The sequence below is a fragment of the Rhincodon typus genome, chromosome 39 (genome assembly GCF_021869965.1).
Source record: "Rhincodon typus isolate 14 chromosome 39, sRhiTyp1.1, whole genome shotgun sequence".
NCBI classification, from domain to species: domain Eukaryota; kingdom Metazoa; phylum Chordata; class Chondrichthyes; order Orectolobiformes; family Rhincodontidae; genus Rhincodon; species Rhincodon typus.
In genome coordinates, this window is record NC_063370.1 from 10,763,733 (window position 1) to 10,782,646 (window position 18,914).

Genomic DNA, 18,914 nt, shown 5'->3' on the forward strand with positions numbered 1-18,914 from the left:
GCCTTTGAGTATTTATAAGGTAGAGGTGGATAGACAAATCTTGGGTACCTCACTTCAGGCAGGATGTGATGGTCTTGGAGATGGCATAGGAGATTTACTAGAATGGGAACAGAGGTAAGGAACATCAGTAATGTGGAGAGACAAGGGAAGCTGGGATTGTTCTCCTTAGAGCAACAATTGTTCAGAGGAAACTTAAAAGAGATATTTGAGATTATAAGGAAATTTGATGAATGAGGAAAAATGGTTTCCATTGCCAATCAGTAATCAATAACCAATAAAGCGCCTCAATAAAGATTACTGCAGAAAATAAAATCTCATGTTGTTGGGGGGCATAGCATCTTGGCATGGATAGAATATTGGATAGTTAACAGGAAAGAGTAGGCATAAGTAGGTCATTTTCAGGCTGGCAAGATATAATGAGTGGTGTGCAAAAAGGGTCAGTCCTGGGGCTTAAACAATTATATAAATTATTATACTTGGATGAAGGAACCAAAGCACAGCCTCTGCTCTACAAAGAACAATGCCAGTGTCTTTTGACTGTCCACTTTGCTGAAGTTGAAATATTTTCAAGACAAAAATCAATCAAGTTTGGACTCTCAGGGTATCAAGGGATATGGGGGTTGGGTGGGAAAGTGAATTTGAAGTCAAAAATCAGTCATGACCCTGTTAACTGATGAGCGAGGGACCATACAGTCTACTCCAGCTTTAATTTGCTTCATTCTTGTGGACTTCAATTCAAAGTCTCTATTGTGTCAGGGTTTCTGGTGCTGTCTACTGACCCTCCCTAATTGGGAAAATGGGTGTTGCACTCATAAGGAGATCAGGGGTGACTGTGTTGTTTCAATGGGCCATTACTTTATAGACTCTCAGTCTGCCCCATAGATCTGAAACCTAGCCAAGAACAATCCTCTGGCACTATATTTCACTTAATCATTACTCCAAAACTGCAGGATAACCCAAGGAAGGATAGAATTACCCTCAGAGCAGGAGCAGTGGAGATTTATCAGAATGAAGAGTTAAACTATGAAACAAGATTACATAAACCAGGGCTGTATTAACTGGAATTTAGAGTTATCGAATCAAAGTGTTCAAGATACAAAGGGGCACAAATAGAGTCAGTTGGGAGAAACTATTTCTGCTGGTTGGGGAGTGTAAGACAAATGGAATAGTGTACCAATTAGACACAGACTGTTCTGTAGTGAAATTAGGTCACACTCCTACACACTAAATAGAAATATTAAACACTTTCACAGATAACAACTGATGCTAGATTAATAGATAATTTTAAATCAGAAATCGATAAATTTATGATCAACTAAAGGTACTAAGGGAAATCAGGCAAAAGTGAAAATATGAAGTTAGGTAACAGATCAGCTGTGATCTCATTGAATAACAAAACAGGATGCAGGAGCTAAGTAATCTACTCCAGTTCCTTTGTCCCCATATGTTTCTAATCTATGTGTTATATTGAATCAATGCTTTTGGATAACACTCCTGGACAGTCTAGCTGTAATTGTAAAATTGTGCTGCCTTGTTTTGGAAATAATTTCTCTCTGTCTACCCTATCAAATCTTTCAATCATTGGGATCATCTTGCATAGATTCACCATTACTTTTTAACTCAAGGAAATACAAAGAACCAGTGCATGCAACGTAACTTCTACTCCTAGGCTTTGTGTTCAAACCACAGCATTGGCAGTAAGCACAAGAACTGGGATCATGTACAGTAATGAACAGGAAGAGACCATGTGGTTTCTAACACATAAACAGAAATTGCTGGAAAAGCTCAGCAGGTCTGGCAGCATCTATGGACAGAAATCAGAGTTAACTGGCCAATCTTCATCACTATGGGTTTCTGTGTGCTTTCTGGCATGGGTCTGACCACGGCGTTCCTGACATGGAGGTGCAGAGAATGCCAAGCTTTTGTCGCTATCCGACAAGATGACCAGGCCAGGACAGATGTCTGAAGGGGAGCAGTTTTCAGTGGATTCAGTGGTGATTCCCCACTCACCATCCTTCCTCAGCCTCCCTGCTCCCAAAAGAAATCACGTCTTACGATTCAACAGGTTGTTGTGACCTTTTTAGATCAAGTGTCAGTTGGGTAAGGGTCACATGACAGCAAAGGTGGAACAATGGAGTTGACGTGCTGATTAGCAATGATCTGAATAGCAGGATAGACTCAAGGGGCTGAGTGGCCACTCATGTTCCCATGATACAATTATCCAACCATTGAACCATATTGTCTGGGCAGAATTGGGCACAGATGGAGAAACATCTAATGTGTGTCAAGTCTCCATGGCTCATGCTCATAGTACAGGCAAGGATGGGGAAGGGGGAGCTGTCAGTCCTACTGGGCAATTGCAACCAGTACAAATCTTTCTACACACATTGAAACTTGAAGAAACCACCCATTAAATAAGACTGTCTGACCAGCAGGCGGTATTCAAAAATTCTTGCATGGATCCCCTTTAAAATGACAACACATTAATGAAGTCCTGTTCCAGCAGAATCTGTTCAGCCCCTGGTGAATACTCTCTGTAAAAGCCATAGGGGTCAATACAGCTGTTGAAGTAATGGACTGAGAGTTGGACAGATACGGCCATGGGACACAATCGATTCCAGGGAATATGAAACGGATCAGTGGACGGCAATAAATCTGGATTGCATCCAAGACAGCTTATAGAAATTCCTCCTCTGAGAGGTTTTCCATACGGTTATTTACTGGAATAAAAATTGGATTGTTGTTGGGAGCACCAGTGTGCACTGAGTCTTGCAAGGATCAGGGAGGCTAAGTGGGGTAGTCTTTCTTTCTCTCCACTTGACTTTTCAAACTCTGTCAGTTTGTAGAACTTCTGTCGCTTATTTCACGAGAACAAATTCCAATCCTCAAACTCTTTCACTGATCTCTGAGTCATAGTTCCAGTCCCCAGTGTGGAGAAGACTGTTAGCACCAATTAAATGAGCAAGTCAGAGCATGTACATTTCAAATGAGATCCTAAATTGAAGCCCAGTTTGCTCCATCAAACAGATACAAAAGGTCCTGCTACTCTATTAGGAGGAAGATTGGAGGGGTTCTGTCTGTTTGCCTGGCCTATACATATCCCAGAAACAATATCACTAAAACATGACTATCTAGTTTTATCTCATGGTTGTCCATGGATTCTTGTTGTGTCAAATTGACTGCTACATTTCATACAATTGACAGCTACCCTTCAAAAGCACTGACCGGCTGTGAAGCCCTTTGGAATGCCTTCAGGTCGTGAAAGGTGCTATGTAAAAGCAGATTACTTTACTGCTTGTATTGTGGCCTGGGGAATACTTACCTTGCTCCCCACCTCTTCCCCATCATAGTCCTCTCCTTCCATTTGCCAGATATGCTACTTTACCTGTCTCTACACACCGACCAGTTTTTGGCTATTGACTGAGCTGGGATCCAGTGCTATTGGATCTTGTACCGTTGCCCTGAAGCAAAGGAAGGCAAAATAATGGAGACAGAATATCCTATTTCTCACACAGCAGATGAAAGAACCTTAACATTCTTGCATACTATTGAATGTCAGTTCTCTCTCCTCTTTCTAGCTAGAGGTGACCAATCCCTATTTCGCAGCTGCCACCCAGTATTCCTGACTGAAATCAAGAGCTCATTGAGGGGGAATGGCAGTCACAGATCTGTGACCCACCATTGTGTGAGTTGACCCTTGCAAGCACACACATTGGCTTTAGATCATTGTAACATAGGGCTGGCAAAGACACAGTGGGCTACATGGTCATATTGTCTCCTGTTAACCTCTATTGTTCACCTTAACAGTGGTTCTCACCCTCCAATTGTTTTAACTTTTATGAGAAGATCCCATCACTGTTGTAACATCTGATTACTGAGAGCAAGCATCAAGATGCAGTAAACACTAACTTGTTTTACTGGAATAAAGGTGATGAAATATCATGAAATAACATTGACATTTGCAATAAATATCTTTCAAAGTTCACAAATTTGTTTTACAATGACAAGTTGATGCAAGAGGTTTAATTTAACATAGACCCACAAAGGAATGGACTTAACGTCAGTTTGCCAACCCTTCAGGATTGACCTGAGGTGGCCAGAAATTGAGCATAAATATCCAGGACACTACTGTGAGTAACTCTTGGCCTGTGAAATCATAGGGACATTAAAAGCAATTTTTAAAATGTATCTGTTTATTAATATTAGAGATTGGGAGAATGACTGGCATGCATTTGTCAGCCAGTTGCCTCATGAGTCTATGCCCTTTACAGTTGGCTGTAAACTAGAAATCGGGGAAGGCATTTCATCAGCTTTGATGACCATTAGATGATAGGAATTTGTCTTTTCTCTCGCAGGCAGTATTAACAAGAAGTCGTCAAATCATTTCATAAGTGGCTGCTTTGCTAATCACCTCCTCATAGGTGTCATTGTCCGACAGCTCCAGGTCAATCTTGTAAGCATTTCTCATATGCTGTTTCAGTCGATTGTAGTGGGTAAAGATGCTGCCACAGGTTGAGCACCTGTAGCTGGGGTGACTGCTGTGCTTCTCCTGGTGTCTCCAGCATGACTTTTGCGTGTGGAAGGCACGGTCACACAAGCAGCAGCAATAGTTCCTCCTCCAGAAATGGACTTTCAAATGGAAGCCTAGGCTCCTCTCATCATTGCACCAGAGATCACAGATGTTGCAGACATGGTAGTTGCAGCCATCAGCAAGAGCAAGGTAGAAGTGTTTGGACATTGGAATGAAGCGAGCTGGGAGGCAAAGGTCAGGGCCATCTGCCTTCTTGGAAAAAAGTCTATTTCTACCTGAGCACGTCCAGTGACTGGGCTTTTGAGATTTGCAGCACTTAATGTGAAGCTGCAAAGTGTGAAGGCTGTTAAAAATGTTCTGACATATGGAGCACCAGTAAGCTTTGGAATAATATTTTGGGTTGTCTGTTTGCTGGAATGAAGCACTGGTGCCTTCAGCAGATGGTTGGTTAAACATCTGGCTGTGTGACATTCGGTCAATTGGCCAAATGCTCACTTGCGGGGGAATATCATTAAGACAATAAGCAATATTTGATTCATCAATGAGGATTTGATTCAATTGTTCATCGCTCTCCACTGTAACATCATTCAGCCAGTCTGTCTCTGCATTCTGCAAATCCACAGGAGTTGTAAAGGACCTATTAAATGAACAAGTTCTCCCTTTTGTCTGCCCTATGTCCTCGATCTCATCTGAAGGAACAAGTATTTCTGAACTGACTTTGTGATTAATGTCTGGAGAGCTTTTGTCAAAACTCAAGAGGAGCTGAACACCAGTAGGTAGAGATTCGTTTGGCAAGCTGGAGCATGGAGTTAAACTAATAGATTTCCTTTCTTGAGACTCTGCCACTGGTCCTTGTAGCGAGGTTACTTTCTTCAAATATTGAGTGAAACTGGGATTGTGCTTTTTGCTGTGCTTTGTATGCAAGTGTAGGGTGGAGAAGCTCCGAAAAGTTTTCGGACAAACAAAACATCTGTGAGGATGGGAAATATGTTTTCGGTTGTCTGTGAGCAGAGGGCCATCACTAGGTGATTGTTGGGTGGATACTTGTGTCACTGGGTCAGTAGATGTCCCAGTCTGCGCAAGTCTGTCTCCAAGTGAAGGATCATCAGAATGAGAATCCCCATTGTATCCATTATCCTGCTTCAAAATACTTCCCTTCCAGTGGGTCAATGTTGGCTGAAGCTCTACAGGAACGAGCTGGTGGTCATTGTAAGAAAAAACATTTTCAATTCTCAATCCTGTGCCCTCACTGGAGTCTGAGGGCATAATTGGTTTAGAGTCAGTTTCATAGTCAGTATGGGAAAGACTTGAATCTGAACTGGAGCTGGGCAGTAGATTAATGATTTGAAGTCCCTTAGCATATAGGGCTCCTGAATCTGCCTCTCGCCCATTTTCTGAATGGGCTTTTTTCCCTATCTGCATCATCTTTGAATCAGCCTCGTCCTTCTCTCCCCAGTCAATGGAATCCTTCACAAAAGGTTCTGTGTTCTCTAAATAATTGCAGTTGCTAAGAAGGCAATTGTTATAGCACAAACATCCTTCTAGGGTATGTGAAGCTTTCATCAAACCTTCCCTTGGTGTTGACTGGCTTTCAAGGGTGACAGCTGATCTGTCAAACAAGACTGGTGTCTGGAAGTTGTAAAAGTGGCCAAGCTGGTAGAAGACAGCCAACACCTAAACAATGTGGGACGACTGATCTCTGCAATACCATCCGAATATTCAATATCTATAGGATGGAGTTTCATGAAACCTTTGACTGCAAGGTTATTTATCTCAATTAAAGGCATCTAGATGATCACAGCAGGCTTTTGTTAAAACATACAGTCAATTGTAATGTAGAATCCAATCCCAGGGCCAGAACTAAACAATTTAAACATTCTCCCCCTTGACTGGGAATCCCATCCAATTGTGGGGACTGCAGTTTTGTAAGAATGTCAAAGCCTTTGAGTGCAAAGAAAATTTACTAAAATGGTGTCAGGTAGGAGGGAATTCAATTATGTGGAGAGAGTGGAGATGTTGAAGTCCTCTTAATAGTAGAGAATGTTAAGGATAGAATTAATAGAGATGCTCAAAATACATATATATGATAACTGACAAAGGAATATGAGGGGACAATGAGTTTTTTTATCCAGTGAATTGTTATGATCTGGAATGCAGTAAATAAAAGGTAGTTCCAATTGAAACTTTAAAAATAGAATTGAATAAACACATGAAAGGGAAAGGAATGTGCAGGGTTATGGGAAAGGAACAGGGAAATAGGACTGATTGGGGAGCTGTGTGAAAGAGCTGGCATAAGCATGATGGGTCAAATGGTCTCCTTCTTTGCTGCATGATTCAATGGATTCCTGGGCAGCCTGATAATTGGGTATAGCCTTAATGTCAAAAGTTACTCCATTTCATTTTACCTGAAAGGGGGTAAATGATCTATACTTCTAGAGACATTCGCAGGTAAAGAGATGGCTGGAAAATGGGAAGCCTTCAAAAATGAGATAACGAGAGTCCAGAGACAATATGCTCCTGTTAGGGTGAAGGGCAAGGCTGGTAGGTGTAGGGAATGCTGGATAACTAGAGAAAATGAGGTTTTGGTTAAGAATAAGAAGGAAACGTATGTCAGGTATAAACATCAGAGATTGAGTGATTCCATAGAAGAGCATAAAGGCAGTAGGAGTATACTTAAGAGGGAAATCAAGAGGGGACATGAGATAGCTTTGGCAAATAGGGTTAAGGGAGAGAATAGGGCTCCTTAAAAATCAGCAAGGCCACTTATGTATGGAACCGCAGGAGATAGGGGAGATACTAAACAAATATTTTGCATCAGTGTTTACAGTGGAGAAGGATATGGAAGATAGAGAATGTGGGGAGATAAATAGTGACATCTTGAAAAATGTCCATATTACAGAGGAAGGGGTGCTGGATGTCTTAAAATGCATAAAGGTGGATAAATCCCTGGGACCTGATCAGGTGTACTCCAGAATTCTATGGGAAGATAGGGAAGAGATTGTTGGGCCCCTTGCTGAGATATTTGTATCATCGATAGCCACAGACAAGGTGCCAGAAGACTGGAGGTTGGCTAACATGGTGTCACTATTTAAGAAAGGTGGTGAGGAAAAGCCAGGGAACTACTGACCAGTGAGCCTGACATGGATTGTGGGCACGGGGTTGGAGGGAATCCTGCGGGGGGTAGGATTTACATGTATTTGGAAAGGCAAGGACTGATTAGGGATAGTCAACATGGCTTTGCGTGTGTGAAATCATGCCTCACTAACTTGATTGAGTTTTTTGAAGAAGTAACAAAGGGAATTGATGAGGGAAGAGTGGTGGATGTGATCTATATGGACTTCAGTGAGGCGTTTGACAAGGTTCCTCATGGTAGGCTGGTTAGCAAGGTTAGATCACAAGAAATGGGGAGGAAATAACTATTTGGATACTGAACTGGCTTGAAGGTAGAAGACCCAGGGTAGTGGTGGAAGGTTGCTTTTCAGAACTGAGGTTTGTGACCAGTGGTGTGCCACAAGGATCAGTGCTGGGTCCACTGCTTTTCATCATCTATATAAATTATTTGGATGTGAACATAGGACGTGTTCTTAGTAATTTTCAGATGACACCAAAATTGGCGGTGTAGTGGACAGTGAAGAAGGTTACCTCAGAGTACAATGGGATTTGATCAATTGGACCAATTGGCCAAGGAGTGGCAGATGGAATTTAATTTAGATAAATGTGAGGTGCTGCATTTTGGAAAGGCAAATCAGGGTGGGATTTATACACTTAATGGTAAGGTATGGTAGAGTGTTGCTGAACAAAAAGACTTTGGAGTGCAGGTTCATAGTTCCTTGAAAGTGGAGTCACATATAGATAGGATAATGAAGAAGGCATTTGGTATTCTTGCCTTTATAGGTCAGTGCATTGAGTACAGGAGTTGGAAGGTCATATTATAGCTGTATAGAACATTGGTTAGACCACTATTAGAATACTGCGTATGATTCCGGTCTACCAGCGGTAGGAAGGATATCGTGAAACTTGAAAGAGTTCAGAAAAGATTTACAAAGATGTTGCTAGGGTTGGAGAGTTTGATCTTTCAGAAGAGGCTTAATAGACTGGGGTTATTTTTCCTGGAGCATCAGAGGCTGAGAGGTGACCTTATAGAGATTTATAAAATCATGAGGGGCATGGATTGGGTAAATAGACAAGGTCTTTTCCCCTGGGTGGGGGAGTCCAAAACTAGAGGGCATAAGTTTAAGGTGAGAAGGGAAACATTTAAAGGGGACCTAAGGAGCAATTTTTCATGCAAAGGGTGGTGCGTGTATGGAATGAGCTGCCAGAGGAGGTGGTGGAGGCTGGTACAATTACAACATTTAAAAGGCATCTGGATCTGTACATGAATAGGAAGGGTTGAGAGGGATATGAGCCAAGTGCTGGCAAATGGGACTAGATTTATTTAGGATATCTGGTTGGCATGGATGAGTTGGACCGAAGGATCTGTTTCCGTGCTGTACAACTCTATGATTCTATGACTCCATGTCCATAAAAGTTGAAGATTTTTCTCTATTTCTCTGTGGGCAGGGCTGAGAAATGCCTAATTGGTGTTTACATTCATCATGGACTTGCATCAGTTTTAAATTCACCTTACAACCCCTGTAGGAACAGAGTTGTAGAGTCAACCACAGCATGGAAGGGGTCATTTGGACCATTGAGTGACTGTTAGTTCTCCTGAGGGCACTCCTGTCAGTTCCCTTCCCTTTCACTATCCCAATGGCCTCGCAAGTCTATTTCCCTCAAGTGCCCATCCAATTCCCTTTTGAAATCATTTGTTGTCTCTGCTTCCACCATACTCAGATTTCCAGGTTATTACCACTAACTGGGTTAACAAAAAATAGCTCTTCTACATATACCCCTCTATCTCCTATCCAAACCTTAATTATTCAAGGGCTGGGGGACAAAGATTTAAGTTAACATGAAGACCCCTACTTTGACTTCCTTTGTAGATCTGTCTTAATGTTGAACACCACTGTCAAATCTACCCTCAACCTTCCCATGTTCCAACGAGAACTTCTACAAGTTAATCTTGCAGCGAAGATTCTTAATCTCTGGAACAATTCTAGTAAAATTATTTTGCACTCTCAACACATCCTTCCTAAAACATAATGACTAGAACTGGACATAATGCTGAAGTTGTGGTGACCAATTGAGAGTAAAGCAAAGAAGGACGGGCTGCTTATCATGATACTATTATGGCCCAGGCCCATGTCACTAAGATGTATTTCAATGTGGCAGTAATTCAAATTAAAAACAAGTATTCACCCTGTGAATTGAGTCAGGGCTTCATGTTTTAATACTTTTCTTATTAATAGTCACCTGATAGTACAGAATTTGAGTATTCCTGAGAAAAGGAACATGTAGTTGAAGCTTTTCATTGTGCCCTCATCAGGACAGACTCACAAGAATGCCAAATTTCAAAACAAGTAACAATTTACACTGCATGAGAAAAGGGTGCTAATTCATTGGCAAGCTGACTCTGATTGGTTGAGGCATTGCCATGGAGATGAACCAAAGAACAATACATGCACAGGAACTGGCCCTTCAGCCCATCGAGACAACGCCGACACATGATGCCTTTCCAAACTAAAAGCCTTTGCCTCTACTCGGTCAGTATCCCTCTATTCCCTGCCTATTCATATTTCTGTTAAGATGCCTCTTAAACATTGCTTTTGTAGCTGTCTCCACCACCTTCTTTGGGAGTACATTCTAGCCACTTAACCAGCCTCTGTGTAAAAAACTTGCATCTCACACCTCCTTTAAACTTATCTCCTTTTACTTTAAACCGATGTTCCCTAGTCATTGACATTTCTACTCTGGGTAAATGACTCTGACTGCCAATGCCTCTCATAAATTTGTAAATTATCAGGAAACATTAAACATTCTGTCCCATGAATGATTTTAAAAATCTCATACTGGACATTGGTTAGGCCACTTTTGGAATACTGCATTCAATTCTGGTGTCCCTGCTATAGGAAAGATGCAGTTAAACCCAGGAGGGTTCAGAAAAGATTCTACAAGGATGTTGCCGGATTGGAAGGTTTGAGCTATAGAGAGAGGCTGAATAGCCTGGGCTATTTTCCCTGGAGTGTTGGAGGCTGAGGGGTGACCTTATAGTAGTTTGTAAAATCATGAGGGGTATGGATAGAGTGAATAATCAAGGTCTTTTCCCCAGGGTAGGGGAGTCCAAAACTAGAGGGTATAGGTCTAAGTTGAGAGGGGAAAGATTTAAAAGGGAGCTAAGGGGCAACATTTTCACGCAGAGGGTGGTGTGTGTATGGAATGAGTTGCCAGAAGCTGGTACAATTACAACATTTAAATTACAACAATTAAAAGGCATCTGGATACGTATATAAATAGGAAGAGTTTAGAGGGATATGGGCCAAATGGTGGCAAATGGGACTTGATTAATTTAGGATATCTGGTTGGCATGGATGAGTTGGATGGAAGAGTCTGTTTCCGTGCAGTACATCTCTATGACTATGACTCTATTAATAATCAGACAATCAAGAACAACGTCAGTGAGGAACTGTGGAAATGAGTGAATGTCAGTGAAAGTCAGAATGGGTGAGAATCAGAGAATGACGAGAATGAATGAGTGGGAGTGAGGATCAGGGAGAATTTGAGGAGGTAAAAATAGAGTCAAGGAGAATCGGTGAGCGTTAGTGAGAAGGAATCAATGAGTCATTAAGAATCAGAGATTAGGTGAGAGACCTTTATGTGGTGCCCCAGACCAGCCAGGCCTGGGTTCAAGACCCAACTGCTCCACGCATGTGTAATAACACGTCTGTAATAGGTTTGATTAGGGAAAAAAAATAGGTCAGAGGTTGGGTGAGAATGAACGTGTAAGAAGCTAGGTTCCTTCAGGAGAGGAGGAGGAGGCAATGAAAGACGTTGAAACGGGAGGGAAAACGCTTTGACGAAATAATGATTGATGGAGTGAGTTTCTCACCCAGACTGGGTCTGGCGCTGATCCCTTTGATCTTCGGTGAACCTTCCTTTCGCCTGGGGCAGGGCGCTTTCGAGTCCCGCTGGCACATAGAGGCCGTTGGGGAGAAGCTTTTGGTTTGGATCCGTTAGGAATGGCGGGGGGTCGGAGAACGTGCGGGGAAGGAACATTAGCCACTGTTACCGAAAAAGTAACCATCTTTAATGTGTCAGTCTAGAGATAGAGAGATAGTAGGAACTGCAGATGCTGGAGAATCTGAGATAACAAGGTGTAGAGCTGGATGAACACAGCAGGCCCAGCAGCATCAGAGGAACAGGAAAGCTGACGTTTCGGGCCTAGACCCTTCTTCAGAAATGGGGGAGGGGAAGAGGATTCTGAAATAAATAGGGAGAGAGGGGGAGGCGGATAGAAGATGGATAGAGGAGAAGATAGGTGGAAAGGAGACAGATAGGTCAAAGAGGCGGGGGTGGAGCCAGTAAAGGTGAGTGTAGGTGGGGAGATAGGGGGGGATAGGTCAGTCCAGGGATAACGGACAGGTCAAGGAGGCGGGATGAGAAAAGTAGGTAGGAGATGGGGTTGGGGCTTGAGGTGGGAGGAGGGGATAGGTGGGAGGACAGGTTCGGGAGGCAGGGACAAGCTGGGCTGGTTTTGGGATGCAGTCGGGGGAGGGGAGATTTTGAAGCCTGTGAAGTCCACATTGATACCATTGGGCTGCAGGATTCCCAAGCGAAATATGAGGTGCTGTTCCTGCAACCTTCGGGTGGCATCATTGTGGCACTGCAGGAGGCCCAGGATGGACATGTCGTCTAAGGAATGGGAGGGGGAGTTGAAATGCTTCGCGACTGGGAGGTGCAGTTGTTTGTTGCGAACCGAGCATAGGTGTCTGAACGCCTCTTAAGCGTTGCTATCATCTCTGCTTCTCTGGTGGCACATTTCAGGCTGTGTGAAAAAATAGCCTGGTACATCTCCTTTAAATTTTCCCCATCTAACCCTAAACCTTTGTGACCAGGGAACTGGTTGTCCTGCTGGACAGGCAGGTACAGAATCAGGACTTCTTTCTCCACCAGGATCAACAATAGAGGTCACCATGCAGGTTAAAGCAGAGTCAGCCATTTGGAGGAATGCCCAGCACTGTGGGAAAAAGCTCAGTGTCTTTCTCCACTCACCAGAATAAGTGCCACCATCTTCTCTCTCTGATACCTCACACTCCACACTATCTCTGTTACTGCACTCACCTCCCACCAAAAGTCATGCTCTATCATTCTTGCTACTACCTGCAATATCTTCCCTCACTCACTTTCACACACCCCAGCCCCTGATACCACTAACTCTGCATGTTCTCTGCACTAACTGTTCTAATCTCACGATCCAGCACTTGGCCCATAGCCTTGCATGTCTTGGCATTGCAAGGGCACATCTAAATATTTCATCAATGTTATGAGGGTTTCTGCTTCTACCATCCTTACAGGCAGTGAGTTCCAGATTCTCACCACCCTCTGGGTGAAAAGGATTTTCCTCAGATCTCCTCTAAATCTTCTGCCACTTACCTTAATTCGATGCCTCCTGGTCATTGTCCCCTCCATCAGTGGAAAAGTTTCTTCCTGTCTATCTTTTCTACGCCCCTCATAATTTTATACATCTCAATCATGTCCCCTCTCAATGTCCTCTGCTCTGAGGAAAACAGTCCCAGACTTCATAAGCGAAACTCTCCGTCCCAGGCAACAATCTAGTAAATCTCTTCTGCACCCTTTCCAGTGTTATCACATCCCCCTTATAATGTGGATTCCTGAACTGCACACAATAATCTAGCTGTAGCCTAACCAACATTTTATACAGTTCCAACATAACCTCCCTGCTCTTAAACTCTATGCCTTGACTAATAAAGGCAAGTATCCCATGATCATTTTATCCACCTGTCCTGATACCTTAAGGGACCAGTACACGCACATGAAGGTCCTTCTGATCATCAGTGCTTCCCAGGGTCCTTTCATTCATCAGGCATTCCCTCGCCTTCTGCCCAAGTGCAACACCTCATGTTTATCTGGATTGAATTCCATTTTCCAGTAATCAGACCATCTTACCAGCCTGTCTGTATTTTCTTGTAATCCAAGGCTATTCTCCTCACTATTTACTACCCCACCATTTTTTGTCTGCAAATGTACTGATCAGCCCTCATACATTCATTGAGGCCTCTTCTGGATTACTGTGTCCAATTCTGGTCTTCCTGTTATGGGAAGGATATTATTAAGCTGGAAGGGGTTGAGAAGAGATTTACTAGGGTCTTGCTGGGAATGGAGGATTTGAGTTATAAGGAGAGGCTGGATAAGATGGGACTTTTTCACTAGAGCATAGGAAGTTGAGGGGTAACTTTATAGAGATTTATAAAATAATGCGGGCTATAGATAAGGTGAATAGCAGGTATCTTTTCCCTAGAGTGGGCGATTTCAAGAATAGGGGGCATTTTTAAAATATGAGAGGAGAAAGTTTTAAAAAAGACATGAGGGGAAATGTTTTTACACAGAGAATGGTTCATGTGTGGAATGAACTTCCAGAGGAAGTGGTGGATGGAAGTACAGTCACAACATTTAAAATACGTTTAGATAACTACATGAATAAGAAATATTTAGAGGGATATGGGCCTAGTTTAGTTGGTGAGACTAGTTTAGTTTGGGATTATGGTCAGCATGAACTGGTTGGGTCGAAGGGTCTGCTTCCATGCTGTATGACTCTATGACTCTATAAACCATTTATATAAACCACAAACAACAAGGGCCTCAACAGTGATTCCTGTGGGACCCTACCGGACAAAGATTTATAGTTGGAAAAACACCCCTCAATCATCACACTTTTCTTCCTCCTACTCAGCCAATTGTGAATCCAAGTTACCAAATTTCCTTCGATCCCATCAAGTCTTACCTTTGCTATCAGTCTCCCATGCAGGACCTTATCAAAAGTCTTGCTGAAGTCCAAGGAGACCATATCAAAAGCATTGTCTTCATCTAGACGCCTGGTCACCTCTCTGAAAAATCCAGTCAAATTGGTCATATATATGATCTCCCCTCAACAAAACCATGCTGACTGTTCTTGTTGAATCCCTGCCGCTACAAATGCAGAGTAATTCTGTCCCTCAGAATTACTTCCGATAGTTTCCCCACCATCGAGGTTAGACTGACCGGTCTGTAGTTTCCCGCTTATCCCTTGCTCCCTTTTTGAATAACGGCACCAGCTTGGCTGCCCTCCAGTCCTCTCCTGTGGCCAGAGAGGAATTGAAAATGTTTGGAAGTGGCCTTGTTACTTTCTTCTTTGGTTTTCTCAACAACTTAGGATACATTTCGTCTAGCCCTAAAAACTTATTTACTTTTAAGCCTGCCAGACCACTCAGAACTGTCTATGCTAATTTTTAAAATTGAATCACAGACCTCTCCCTGATTGCTATTCCTATATCGTAGCTGTCACTAGTGAATACTGACCCGAAGTATTCATTTCGAACCCTATCTACATCCTCTGGCTCCAGACACAAATTACCACTGTGGTTCTTACCGTGCCATCCTCTTTCCCTCAGTACCCTTTAAGCTTTACTGTACTTGTAAAACAATGTAGAATTTTCCTTCATTCCTCCTGCATTTTTATATCCCCTTTTAGCACTCCTAATCTTCCTTTTAAGTTCTCTCTTGCACATTCTATACTCCTCTTAGGTTTTGGGTCTATGTGTTTGTCATAAGCTTCCCTTTTTCTCATAATCCAATGCTGTGTATCCCTCAAAATCCAGAGCTCACAGGATTTGATGGTCCTACCCATTCTCTTTACTGGAACATATTTTCTTCTTGAATGCATCCCACCATTCTGAGCAGGTTTACCTGAAAGTATCTTGCCAAATCATATCTCATTTTGTGAAAAACAGCTTTCCCCAGACTGAAACTTTAAGTTCAGGCCCATCCTTATCTTACTGTTTCAAATCCGGTCTGACTTCTTCAGAACTCCTAATGAAGTTACTAATGAATCAACTACTAATAAATCTGCTTCCTCCACCCTTTCAGGCACTACGATCCAGATCAAAACAACTCCTGTGCTGAAATTAAAAAGCAGGTCACAGGTTCTAACCAGTGAAACATTGAAGTGCAAGTGGAACCTAGAGCTTGAATATACCACACAGTGAAATGACGGTCTTCTAAAGTACCAGATTAGCACAGTCAGCCTTGTTGTATGGATGGAAAGGGGACGAAAGATTGTTGGCAGTATACAGAAATGTAGAGTTGAAGTTAAAATCAGATCAGCCATGACTTTATTGAATGGTGGGGCAGGCTCAAAGGGCCGTGTGGCCAACTCTTGTTCATGGTTTGCATGTCCTTTGACTGAAAATGGTCCAGCCTTAGGACAGTGCCTTCCAAATATTTTCCGAAGATGTCCCCTTTTTGATGTTGGAAACTATCCTGACCCTTCAGTGACCCATAGGGACGGGGTGGAGATAATCTAATACTACAAGGAGGAAGGGGTCACTTAGTGCTGTGTCAGAGCTTGTAATCTCATAGTTTCAGCTCGTGACCCCCTCTTTGGGAAGCCCTGCCTTAGAAGGCTAAAGCAAGTCTTGTTATTTGAGGTTTTGAAGAGTGACTAAGTGATATAGATATTAGAGTAGACTGTCCAACTGGGAGAATTGCAGTTCTGGAAATCTTTCTGGCTTTTGGAAGCATAGACCTTTTAAAATAAAAAAAAAACACCCGTTTCTGCAGTGTGCTTTCAGAGAGAATTGGGTTTGAAACCACCTAAAGTTGGGACGGCACAGTGGTTAGCACTGCTGCCTCATGATAGCAGGAACCTGGGTTCAATTTCACCCTTGGGTGACTGTCTGTGTGGAGTTTGCACATTCTCCCAGTATCTGCATGGATTCCTCCCACAGTGCAAAGATGTGCAGATTGGATGGCCTGCCCATAGTGTGCAGGCTAGGTGGATTAGCCATGGGGAATGAGGGATTACAGAGATGGGTGGAACTGGGTGGGATGCTCTTCAGAGAGTCAGTGTGGACTCAATGGTCTGGAGCTGTTAAATTCATTGATTTAGTTATTCAGCAGAGAGGTCTGAATAACTTTAAATCAGCAATCTCATTTGGAGAGTTTTACTCCCAGCCGAATTATTCATGTTAAGCCATCACAAAAAGGTTACATTACATCTAAAGAAGACAGTGTATTTGCAGAACTTGTTTGGTTAATTGAAGTTTTATGCACCCAGATAAGATCAAATACCAAAGTTAACATATTGGGTTCAGTGACCCTTCCTCAGAACTGAGGAAGGGTCACTGAACCTGAAACATTAACTCTGATTTCTCTCCACAGATGTTTCCAGACATCTGTTTCCAGACAGCAATTTCTGATTTTGTTTCTGATTCCCAACATCTGTGATTCTTTTGGTTTTTATAAGACCAGATGCCAGTTTTTTGATGTTCTGTAACAAAGTATTATGATGAAACACTGTAAAGTGGAGCATTTTTCAAACACAAGCAAAATACTTCTAAAATGAAAAATGGATAAATGTATACTCAGGTTTCCATACTTGGGTGATTCAAAGAATTACCCATTTTTAATGAAGTTCACATGCCAATCTTCCTGATGGGTTTCTAAGTGCTGCTGGTTTCATAATATTTTGGTTGCCAAATATGGCTCAGGCTGCTAAGAAAACAAAATGGTTATCAAAAATACATTAGTTCTGAAAAGGCTGGTTTTGGCAGAAGTATTGGAAAGGGGATTCTATTCATCAAATTCTTTAGGGGAAATTCTGTACAAAGGACATGATGAAGATCATTTTTCTACAGTATGGTGCTAAACTAATTATTGTTTGTAGGACAATGTACACTGTACAACAAGAGGTTCCAAATTGGCCTTGCTCTTTCAAAACAACTGTTGGAGAGAATGGAAAAGTTCCAAGATCAAATAGGCTGATGTAAGTCACCAATTATCTAGTTGTTTAACAAAAAAGAAGCAATTCTACAAAGAAATTATTTGGGTCTTAGAGGCATCTTATAATGCAATCCTGTACACAATCTGGAAATTAATTATTTTATTTGTTTTGAAATATGCGTACATTAAATGTTAAATTTTATTTTAAAAGCAAGAAGGAAACCTGTCAATTGTATCAATTAAGTTTATGTAATTACATATAGGTGAAGGGCATTGATTGTTTATATGCGCTCCTGTAACTAACTAAACACTTACTTACATAGGAGGAGCATGGAGTCAGGAAATATATACCTGTAATATTGCAGTTTGTGAATAAATCTATTCCATGTAAAGACTGACTCAGGTTTCTTCCTTCACCGATTATCACAGAATGCCTATTGTGTGGAAGCAGGCCATTCAGCCTATTGAGCCCACAATGATCCTCCAGAGCATCCAACCCAGACCCACCCCCCTACCCTATCCCTGTAACCCTACATTTCCCATGGCTAATCCACCTAGCTGTGGACACTTTAGTGTAGCCAATCCACCTAACCTGCACATCTTTGGACTGTGGGAGGAAACTGGAGCACCCGGAGGAAACCCACGCAGACAGTGGGAAAACGTGCAAACTCCATACAGACAGCCGCCCAAGATGGAATTGAACCCATGTCTCTGGCACTGTGAGGCAGCAGTGCTAAGCACTGAGCCACCGTGCTGCCCCAAAGGACATCAAAGATAATATTCTTTTGATTACTGATGGTACTAGGTGCAAATGACTGGTTAAAGAGGAGTATAGAGCAGATGAATGAATAACTGAAAGATGAAGTGGAAGGCAGGGTTTTTGATTCCTAAAATATTGGTACAAATCCTGGGGGAGATGGGACCTGTACAGACTGTATGGGTTGCACCTGAATAGACCCGGGACCAATTCTCTTGCTGTTGGGATGATTTGCTAGAGCTCTTTAAACTAACTTGGCAGAGATAGGGAAGCAGGAGACGATATAAACTAGGAAAACTAAAATGCACAGAGAATTGAAAGAAACAAATAACTCTCGAGTAGGACATAGTAAAGTGGAGTCAGAGTAATAGGAATGTAATAACGTTGAGGTGGCAAACCATGGCTCACAGGACACATATGGCTCACTTACACATAAACTGCAGCTCATTCCTTGTGTTGTGAAGCCATTACGTTGCACATTGGTGGGAGATAACAAGCCTCTGCCACGAACAGCTTCACAGAAGGAGAGAATGGGAGAACAAACAGCAATACTGGGAGGGAAAAGGTTTATATAAGCAAGTATCAAGACTTCATTTCTGCTCATCTCCTTCGCCTTGCAAGTCCATGATTGGTTTAGTCTTCACTGGAGTGCCATTGTGTTTCTTTTCATAGTTTTCCGCCAGTCTGATGTAGGGCCGTATGAGCCAGTTAGTGCCATTTTGGAGCACTCCAGCCTCCTAACCCACCGTTTTG